This window comes from Capsicum annuum, chromosome 7 (assembly GCF_002878395.1).
Source record: "Capsicum annuum cultivar UCD-10X-F1 chromosome 7, UCD10Xv1.1, whole genome shotgun sequence".
NCBI classification, from domain to species: Eukaryota; Viridiplantae; Streptophyta; class Magnoliopsida; order Solanales; family Solanaceae; genus Capsicum; species Capsicum annuum.
The window spans coordinates 74850871-74860845 of NC_061117.1; the positions used below are offsets into that span (position 1 = coordinate 74850871).

A 9975-nucleotide genomic window follows, 5' to 3' on the forward strand; every position below is an offset into this window, starting at 1 on the left:
GATTATATAATCTCGTGTCATTCCTATCTTGACAACAGTAATTGTGTATTTTATTTCATCAAACAATATTTCTGATGGTGCTGAGTAGAAACGGACATAGAATAACTGTCCCTTCGTAATCCTCTTATAATCCATAAATCCTTTGTAAATATCTGGAATTCCTATTAACTCTTCTCCAGTAGTTTTGTAAACTGTAGATAATAATCCATAATAGTAACATAAAGTAATTAAGTTTGCACTGGTGCCTGGCAAAGCAATAAGTTTGTTATAGTTCTGACATTTTTGTGTAATATATCATTGGTGTTGTTTTGCTAAATATTTACTCTGGATAGGTTTTGTATTTAACAATTTTTTTAAAGTATAAATATTATCAATATATGTACGAGTGATATGGTTATAAGTCTGCTTTTGTTGATTGAGTGATTCGGAATATGTGTGTATCTGGGAAGGTATAGATGACTTTGATTTTTTTATATTTGGTGTATATGGTTTTGAGAATATCTGGTTGAGGTTATAATTCTTTTTCTTTGGTGGTTCAGGTTTATCTTAAGTGACTATATTATTTCCTTTGGATACATCTCCTACGCCTGCAGCTGCAACTGTAATTTCATTAGTAATTTGAGTTTTTAGGTGTTTCTCATCGTCACCTTCTAGGTCTAGTTTTTTAATGTGCTATTCCTGCACAGTATCCTTGCTAATAGTTTTTTCTTGTTTTTTATAGTGCTAAACCTGCACTTTTACACCTGTAACTTCAGTAGTTAATGTGATAACTCGTTCTTATAATAACTTTATTTGTTCAAACACTTGTAATATTAAGTTTGTTTGGGTATCTTTGACATCATTTTCTTCCATTGGTAAATCAGTTTAAGTAGCTTTGTCTTGATATGTAATCTGCAATAACATTCTTGTCAGTCTTGATTACTTCAATCGTAAATGTAAAATTTAATATATTCAATACTAATCTCCGAATTTCCTTCGTCGTAACTGAGTTTTATATTTTTCTTGTTAACCACCATCGAACCTGGGTATTATCTGTTCTCACAATAAATTTGTTATATATAATATATGGTTCAAATGCTAATAAACATTTATATAATGAGCATAATTCTTTTTTATTTATTTTTCATTTTATTTTTGTTTCATTAAACGTACCTGAGTAGTATCTGCAATGACGTTCTAATTTTTCTTCTTCATATATATATTTAAGTACTCCTCCATAACTACATTTACTAGCATCTGCTTCTACTATATATATAAATTTTTTATTTTCATCTGGAAATTATAATTTTGGTAACTCTTTACAAAGTATTTTTATTTTCTAAACTTGTTTTTTTATCTTCTTCGTTGTAATTATATTCTACATCCTTTTTTAATTTTTTCTGTAAAGGCTTTAGGTTTTCTGCTAATTTTGGTATATATTCTCTTACTTGGTTTACTAAGCCTAAAAATGATTGTAATTTCTTTTTTGTATCTAATTCTTCTTTTGAATTTATTATTTTTTGTACTATATGTTGTTGCATTTTTACTCCACTTTTATCTATTTGTATTTCTAAAAACTCTATCTGGTTTTTCAAAATTTTGGCTTTCTTTTCACTTGAACTTATTCTCGATTTTTCTATTATATCTGTAAATTGTTCTAATAATTTTAAATGTTCCTCTTTAGTTTTTGTATATAGTAGTATATTATCTATGTATACTATACAATTAGGTAATTGTTTAAAATAACTATCCATAAAGTGTTGATATCTACCTGGTGTATTTTTATATCCAAATGGTAATACGTTCCATTCATAAAATCCTTGTGGTACTGTAAATGCGGGTAATTCCTTAGAATTTTCAACTAACTTAAGTGGTAAAATCCTGATTCATAGTCAACTTTACTAAAGTAATTATATTCTTGTATTTGTCTTATTTTTAGTATCTTATTTGGTATTGGGTAATTATATGTCATAGTTTTTGCATTTAAATTTCTATAGTCAATAATCATTCTACTTTTTCCTTTTTTTTGTTCACTATATTTATTTACTATAAATGCTAGACTATTATGCTTACTATTACTTTTTGGTATATATTGCTTTTCTAATAATTCATCTATATACATTTTAAATTCTTTTAAATCGTCAAAATTATATGTTAATGGTTTTTGAGTTATTATGCTATTTTTATCTATTAATTCAATTTTTATAATAGTTTTATATTTTTTCCATCCTTTTAATGGATCTTCACTATATAATTTTCTTAATTTTTTTCTTTATTATTTCTACCTTATCTATTGAAAATATAGTTATTTCTTTTTTATTTATCGAAAATACAACTAGTTCTACTGTGTTCTCTGTATTTTTTATATTTTTTAAATTTTGTGTAATTTTTTCGCTTCCTTTTATCTAATCAGTTTTCTTTCTTATTTTATTAATAACTCTTTTTGCTCTTACTTTTTGTTTACATGGTGTTGTAAACCACCAATCTGTTTTAGTTGTTATATGTGGGTATAATTTATCTAAAAGTGGCATTCCTAAAAGCATATCTTTTGATGTTAGTTCATAATTATAGATTTCTTCTATTGTTATTATCTTATCCCATATCTGTATTTTTACACCTTTAGTTTTATATGTAATTAAACTTCTTTCATTATTAAATTCTTTGACTACTATTGGTGTTTTTAATTTATCTCATTTACTTTCTGGTAAACAGTTGTATCTACATAAGTTTTCTTCTGCTCCTGTATCTATCATAGGTGTATAATATCTATTATAATATTCTTCTACTATTATTTTTACAAGTATATATATTTTCATGTCTTGTCAAAGTTCTTTTTATGAATAATTTCTCTTTATTATATGTTATAGATAATTGTGTATGCTCTATATTGTATGGTTTTACTTGTTCTAACCATTTTATTCCTAATATTGTATCTGCTTTTTCCATTTCTTCTTTTATTTCAAATTCTATTTTTATTTTTCTAACTCCTATTATTATTTCTTTTTCTGCCGTATCTTAATGTTTATTAGACTCCTTGGTAGATCTGGGCATATATTGCTATTAAAATTTATTTCTTCACTTTTTACTAGATATTTTGCTATATAATTTTCTTCTTGTTCTGTGTTTAAGAGTATTAAATATTTTTTTTCATTTATTGTTCCTGTTATATAATATTAGTTTAAATTAACTGTTGAAGTTGTTTCATAACTTGTTCTTTTTTATGAGCTTGATGATTCTGGTTTTTCCTGAGCTATTCTTTTTGTTGTACTTATTCTATCATTTATTATTTCTAAATCTTCTTCTATATCTATATTTTTGTAACTATAATCATTATTATCAATTGTTTTTATGAATTGTTCAAAAGGACTTTCTATTTGTATTTTATTAATTTTATTTTTTCCTGTTATTTTATATTTTGTTATTAATACATATAGATTTTTACATCTTGCTGTAAATATTTTACTTCCTGGGGTTAGTTCTATTCCTGAAATTTGCCAATATAATACTAATGATTTATCTGTATTTTTATCTGTTATTGCTACTGAATAATTCGCACTTATTATAAATTTAAATTTTTGGTATATTAAATTTCCTTTTATGGTAGGTTTTATAATTCTATCATCTGCTAAATATAATTCTATTGGTGTATCTATTCTTTCTCTAAAACATGCTTTTATTAATATCTCTGTCCCTCCAAGGTGTACATGTTTTATTGGGTCTTTGCTTTTTATGTCGTTTATTTCTTTATTAATTATTTTTTTTGTTACTAGTGGTATATTAGCTTTACCTTTTGCATATCTATAGTCTATCACATATTCTTTTTGGCTTACTACGTAGTATTCTTCCTTTTTTCTACTAAATATATTTTTTATTGTTGGTATTTTAAATATTTTTTCTATACTTAGGTCTAACTCTTTTTCTTTTATTTCGTCAAATACATTATTATCAAATATTATTTTTTGATTTGTTCCTTCTTCATTTAAATATTCTTCCTTTGTTATTATTTTTATATCTTCATCAGTTATTTGGTTCATTTTTATATCTTCTTCAGTCACTTGATTCATCTAATTCACTATCTATTTCATTATCTATTTCATTCTCCGAAATTTCATATATACTATCTTCACTTTCTAATTCATAATCTATATAATCTATCTGCATATATTTTGTATTTTCTATTTTTATTTTTGATATTTGTTTCTTTTTGGATTTTTTGGTAATTTACAATCTCTAGCTAAATGTCCTAGTTTTCCACAATTATAACAAGTACATTCTTTTATAGATTTCTTTTTCCTATATGGTCTTTTATGTTTATAATTTTTTTACATAATATCTTTTTCTTGGTTTCTTATACTTATATTTTGATTTCTTGTATTTCTTATATTTCTTATGTCTTTTTTTTTTCTTATAATATCTTTCTTCACATCCAAATTGAGGTGTTATTTTATCTTTGCAACATGCTAAATTTCTTATTAATGTTTTTTCCATTTTTATTTCTTCTCTATATTTTTCACATAGATTTCTATGTCATTGTTGTAAAAAAATTATTCTTGCTCCTAGGGTATCTACAATTTTTGCTTCATCCCAACTCTTTACTATTTTTGAACTAAATGATTCAGGTAATTTACTAACATATAATCTTCTTATTTCTTTACTTTCTTCTGTATTATATATTCCTTTATAATAATATTCTTTAAATACGCACGTATACTCATCTATGTAGCACATATTACATATTGCTATTTTTAACATTAAATTCCTATTCATATCTTTTTCTTTATTTTGTTCTTCTTCTTCTGTTGTTACACTGCTAAATTCATCTCTTATAGCTATTTCATTTTTTTTCAATATTTCTGTTGGTAATATTTTAGTAGTTGTTGATGTTTCTTTTATTTTATTATCAGATCTTAATACTTTTTTACTTGTTCGGCTAGGTTTAAAAATCATAATTTTACTGTTCCTATTAATGTCTTTTCTATATATTCTGGCATATTTGTTGTATCTATTTTATTATCTAATAATTGTTTTGACATGTATCCTACCCATAGTTGTATTATTTTATTTGTGTCTATTACACAATCTAAATCTAAAAAGTTGTAATTAATTATTTGTTTTGGTATCCATTTATTATATTCATCCTTTGGATTATATCTTTTAAACTTATTTTTTGTAATTATAGGTTGGTTTTCTTATTTCTGATGTACGAGGTATTATATTTTTATTTAGAGTATTTACTTCTGTATTTATTAGTTTTAGATTTTCTTTATTAATTACTTCTTGTTCTTCATTAATTTCTAGTTTTCTTATGTTTTCTAAAATTTATGTATATGTTTCACTATCTTCCGAATCATAATTATCTGTTTCTTCAACATCTATTGTATTTATTTCTAATTCACTGGTTTCTAATTCTTTATTTTTTATTTCTAATTTTTCTTTCTGTCTTTTTTCATACAAATCTTTTAGCATTTGTAGTTCTTTTTCTAATTCAGCAATCCTATTATTTTTAGTTTCTTCTATTTTTCGTATCTTCTATGTTGGTTGTTTTATTTTATCTATTTTTTTTTCTGTCTATCTCTTTGTTTTCTCGTTCTATTCTTACCATGGCTGCCAACTTATCTTTTAATTTTAATTCTTCTTTTTCTAACATTAAATATAAATATTCATCTATTTTCTTATATCTTCTTCCTAGGTTAAAGAATACTATTTTTATTTTTAATTCTTCGTGATTTTCATATATTTTTTCGTCTATTATAAATTCTTCTTTGTTCATTTTATTTAAATGTATATAGGTTATGTTGATATATATATTCTAGACTATCTATTGTTGATTCTAAATTTGATATTTCTTCTTTTTGTGAATTTATTGAGTTTTTACTAACTCCGACAACTATGTTATACTATAGTCTTTCTATCCTTATTTTTAATTCTTTACGTTTTTTAGATATTATTTTTTTAATTCTTTATATTTTTTTAATTTTTATTCGTTATTCATCTAAACAATATTTATAATATTTTGGTTGATAGCTGAATCTACTTTTATCATAATTAATAAATTAATCAAATAAATTCAAATATATACTACTTTTCGTAATGTTAAACAACATGAATTCTAATACCAATTATAAAAAAATACGAATAACTTGAATAACTTAAATAAATCATTAGTTCTCATCAAATGGATCACACGTATCTCATATCCCAAAAGAAATATAAGTATAGAGTCACCATTTGCTTTCTCAAAATCGCAACCAAACCACTGACCTCCTCCTCTCTCCCCCGCTTCTTTCTTCTCCACCAAACTAAATCAGCAACCTCATCCTTCTAGCCAACCACCACTACGCCCCACTGCCAAGATTCTCCCAATTTTGGCTATGCCAACTCGTGACTCCGATGAGTCAGCGACAAACAGACCCAAATCAATACAAGAGTGAATTTTTTATTTCAAATCCGCATTAATAGTCCAAGGGTCGTCTAAATTAGCAAAAGAATGGTCCTTTTCAACTTTTTGAATTTTGATTCCTCCCTATTATTTTAACCGTTGGCTTTCCATGAAGTTTTGGGTTTCATATCCGAATTTTAATATCCAAATTTGCCTATAAATACCCACATTTTAACCTTCAGAGGGCGAGGCTTTTGGAGATTCACAGATCTCGATCCCCCACAATACTGGTTGAGCATTCAAAATACGGGAGTTTATACCCCCAAAACATCAATAATAGAGCTTTTCCATTACTAGCTTATAGTCTCTTGTTTCCCTCGACTTGAGTTTGAGTTTCGAAATTGAGTTTGGGCCGGATAAAACTAGACGGAGGCCTCACGTTTTCTGCACCAAATAAGGTTCAAATTTCCCTCATTCGTTATTTATCTCATTCGTCTATTTCGACTATATAAATATGTGAATTATTTTTTATTGTTGAGACGTTGTCGCACTTTGAGTTTTTTATAGATCTACCATTTGGATGGTTTTCAAAAATAAATATGTATTTTGTTTAAGTTAGTGAACCTGTGAATGGGAGTCTTAGTGGTAGTTCGTTGGTCATCGCCCCTAAATTGTGTCCATGACTATGATTTGCTTGCGAAAACACGTACATGTGGGTTTGTTTGAAACTCATATTGTCATCGTCGTTTTCCTGAGAAATTGCGATATATATATATATATATATATATAAATTTTGATTTTTTGAAAGGTCGTAAATCCGCGTGAATGTATCCATCTTGTTCGGGACTGTTGTTCGTCACTCTTGATTTTAAGTTTTGACGTAAACCATTATCCCCTTCTGTTGTATTTTTCTTCATATTTTGGTTCCTCCTTTGTTTGTTCTGATCTTGATAAATATGTAACTTCAGTGGAGTGCAAGATGCGGGAAGCACGATTGAGATGGTTCGGACACGTGAAGAGGAGGGGCATGGATGCCCCGGTTCGTAGGTGTGAGAGGCTAGCGTTGGATGGTTTTAGGCGGGGTAGGGGTAGGTCGAAGAAGTATTGGGGTGAGGTGATTAAGCGGGACATGGAACAGTTACAGCTCACCGAGGACATGACCCTAGATAGGAAGGTCTGGAGGGCGCGAATTTTGGCAGAGGATTAGGGCCAGTTTGGGTCGCTAGTGTAGGAAATTACTTGGTGGGTGGGGGTTTTATTCCTGTTATGATTCCGTATTCTGTGTTTCATGTTTTATTATGAATCTGTGTGCTTTTCTCTGTTTTATATTACTTATGGGTGCCGTATTTATGTTATGTAATCTGCTTCTGCGCTTTATTATGTGTTTGTGTGGTATCTCGTGCCTTGAGCCGGGGGGTCTATCGGAAACAGCCTTTCTACTTCATCAGAGATAGAGGTATGGACTGCGTACATCTTACCCCCAGACCCCACTAGGTAGGAATACACTGGGTTTGTTGTTGTTGTTGTAAGTCTAGAATATTATTTTGATTTAATCTTCATTCGTTGAACACGTGGCTGTTTTGAGTATGTAAAATGTGAAACTCCATTCTAGTTCCATTTTATTATCAAATATGAGTTTAAGGAAACGGAAAAGAATGCTGCCCTCAAAATTTATTTTCCAGTGAATACTTTGTCTTGTGTATATCTTGTTATTTTCACGATTGGGTCCTAGGAAGAATATTGGAGTCAGTACCATCTTGCTCTATCTCATCTCGTATGATTTTATGTGTGGCTGTTTCGTGTGCTTCTTTAAGTTATAGGTATTTTTACGGAGTTTGGTGCTAATTTTTTTTCAAAGAATCCGTTGAAAACTTGTTTGGTTTGAATCCGAAATAATTGTGTTTTTGCCGAACTTAATATGAAATATTTATGTGCGTGAATTATGGTTGAAATGCTCTTGTTGTTCAAATGATGGGAAATTTTGTTGTCTATGAAACTAGTTAGAATTCAGATTTGAGATTTTATTGTTAGAGGAATCTATTGAGTTTAACCAATTGAGACGAAAGGTAACTTATAGTAAAAGGCATAATATGGAACCAAGGTGAGGAATTTATGCGGCCAGGGAGTAGAACGAGCTATAGAAATGTCAAATAATTGCAGCAATAATTTCTCAGAACATAACATTGTCTTTTAATTACCAATAAAATAATTTAGAGATCCATTTGTATAAGATTAAATCATGTAATTAGGCAGCTCATTAGACTTCCTTTAAAATGAGGTCACTGGTCAAAATTAATCCTAACTTCCTAGTGAATATGCCAAAGTCCCGAGATATGGTGTGATTAGAATTTCTAGTGACACAACCCTCTGCTTATACGTTTACTTCCCTCTCGTGAAATGGTTGTTTATGTCCCCAATTTGTTTGAACAAGTTCTGCCCGTGGTAATATATTTGATTTATTAAACATTAATGGACTCTTTGCTAATGAATATTCAAATTCTCAACTACGACTCCTACAATTTGGTGAGAATGCCTTGTCAATTTATTTATATCGTACATTTTGCGATTTATTAAGTGATCTCTAATCCTTATCTCTTTTTTTTATATGTAAACTCGGGAGTTGGAATTCCGCAACGGAACTCATTTTGACCCAACATCGGGTCAATCACTACTAGGACCGCAGAGCCTCGGGGTCCCATAAATTAGAAGCCCAAACTCCTAAATGGCATCTCGTACTCTTTATCTTCTTTTGACTTAATTTATAATCGTCATGTTGAGCTTTTTGTTTAGAATAGTAACTAACTCTTGTTGTTGAATTTGTTTACGGTAGCTTTACTGGATTATTGAACTCATGTTGCTTTATTATTCATCGATCCTTTTAGAAATAGTTTATCAACTAGACTTTTGCAAGTAAAACACAATTAATTAACTCGTAAAAGGATGTAGATTTTGTTGTTTCAATACTTGGCTAACTCTTTTTTTTTTTGAAAAGTAACTTTTCACCTCAAAAATATTTTATAAAATTAATGTAGCAATCTCCAGGTCTTTTAAAAAAAAAATGACAAATCAAGTTTCAAAAAGTAATTTAATAGGAAAGCGAACCACTAAATTCGGATTTTCGATTCGTTCATTTATTTCAACAAGTTAACAATTCTGATGTTTAACATCTGCTCGAGTTTTCTTTTCGGATTTTTAAAGGACTAAAATATGAGGTATATTTATATATATGCGTTACAATATACAAGGTAATCTGTATCATCATCATTTATCCTAGTTTATTACTACTGTTTACACATTGTTTCAACCGTTAATTTATATTTCACTATTAAATTTATTTATTTATTAACCATTATTTCAAAATCTCGCGAATAAATGAACACTGCTACATTTTACACACACTAGTCTATTTTAGTCAAGAATCAATGCATCTTGACGCCTTACATGTTTTTCTTTCACAATAAATGCATCTATATAAATTTACTCTTGAATATAAATTATTTAGGGCATAAATAATAATATTCATAAGAAAAATAAATTTCAAATAATCTCAAAACTATAATTATTTAGTTACTAATTCGTCAACATATTTACCCTTATGTGTTATTAAACTTCACATT

General features: G+C 28.0%; 1 long non-coding RNA gene across 1 annotated transcript; it reads left to right on the forward strand.

Moving 5' to 3' along the window:
- The first annotated feature begins 6163 nt into the window (after nt 1-6163).
- LOC124885587 lies at nt 6164-9223 on the forward strand. The gene is made up of 2 exons (XR_007042784.1): nt 6164-6816; nt 7327-9223. It is a non-coding gene; the product is annotated as an uncharacterized LOC124885587 (long non-coding RNA).
- The last annotated feature ends 752 nt before the right edge of the window (nt 9224-9975 follow it).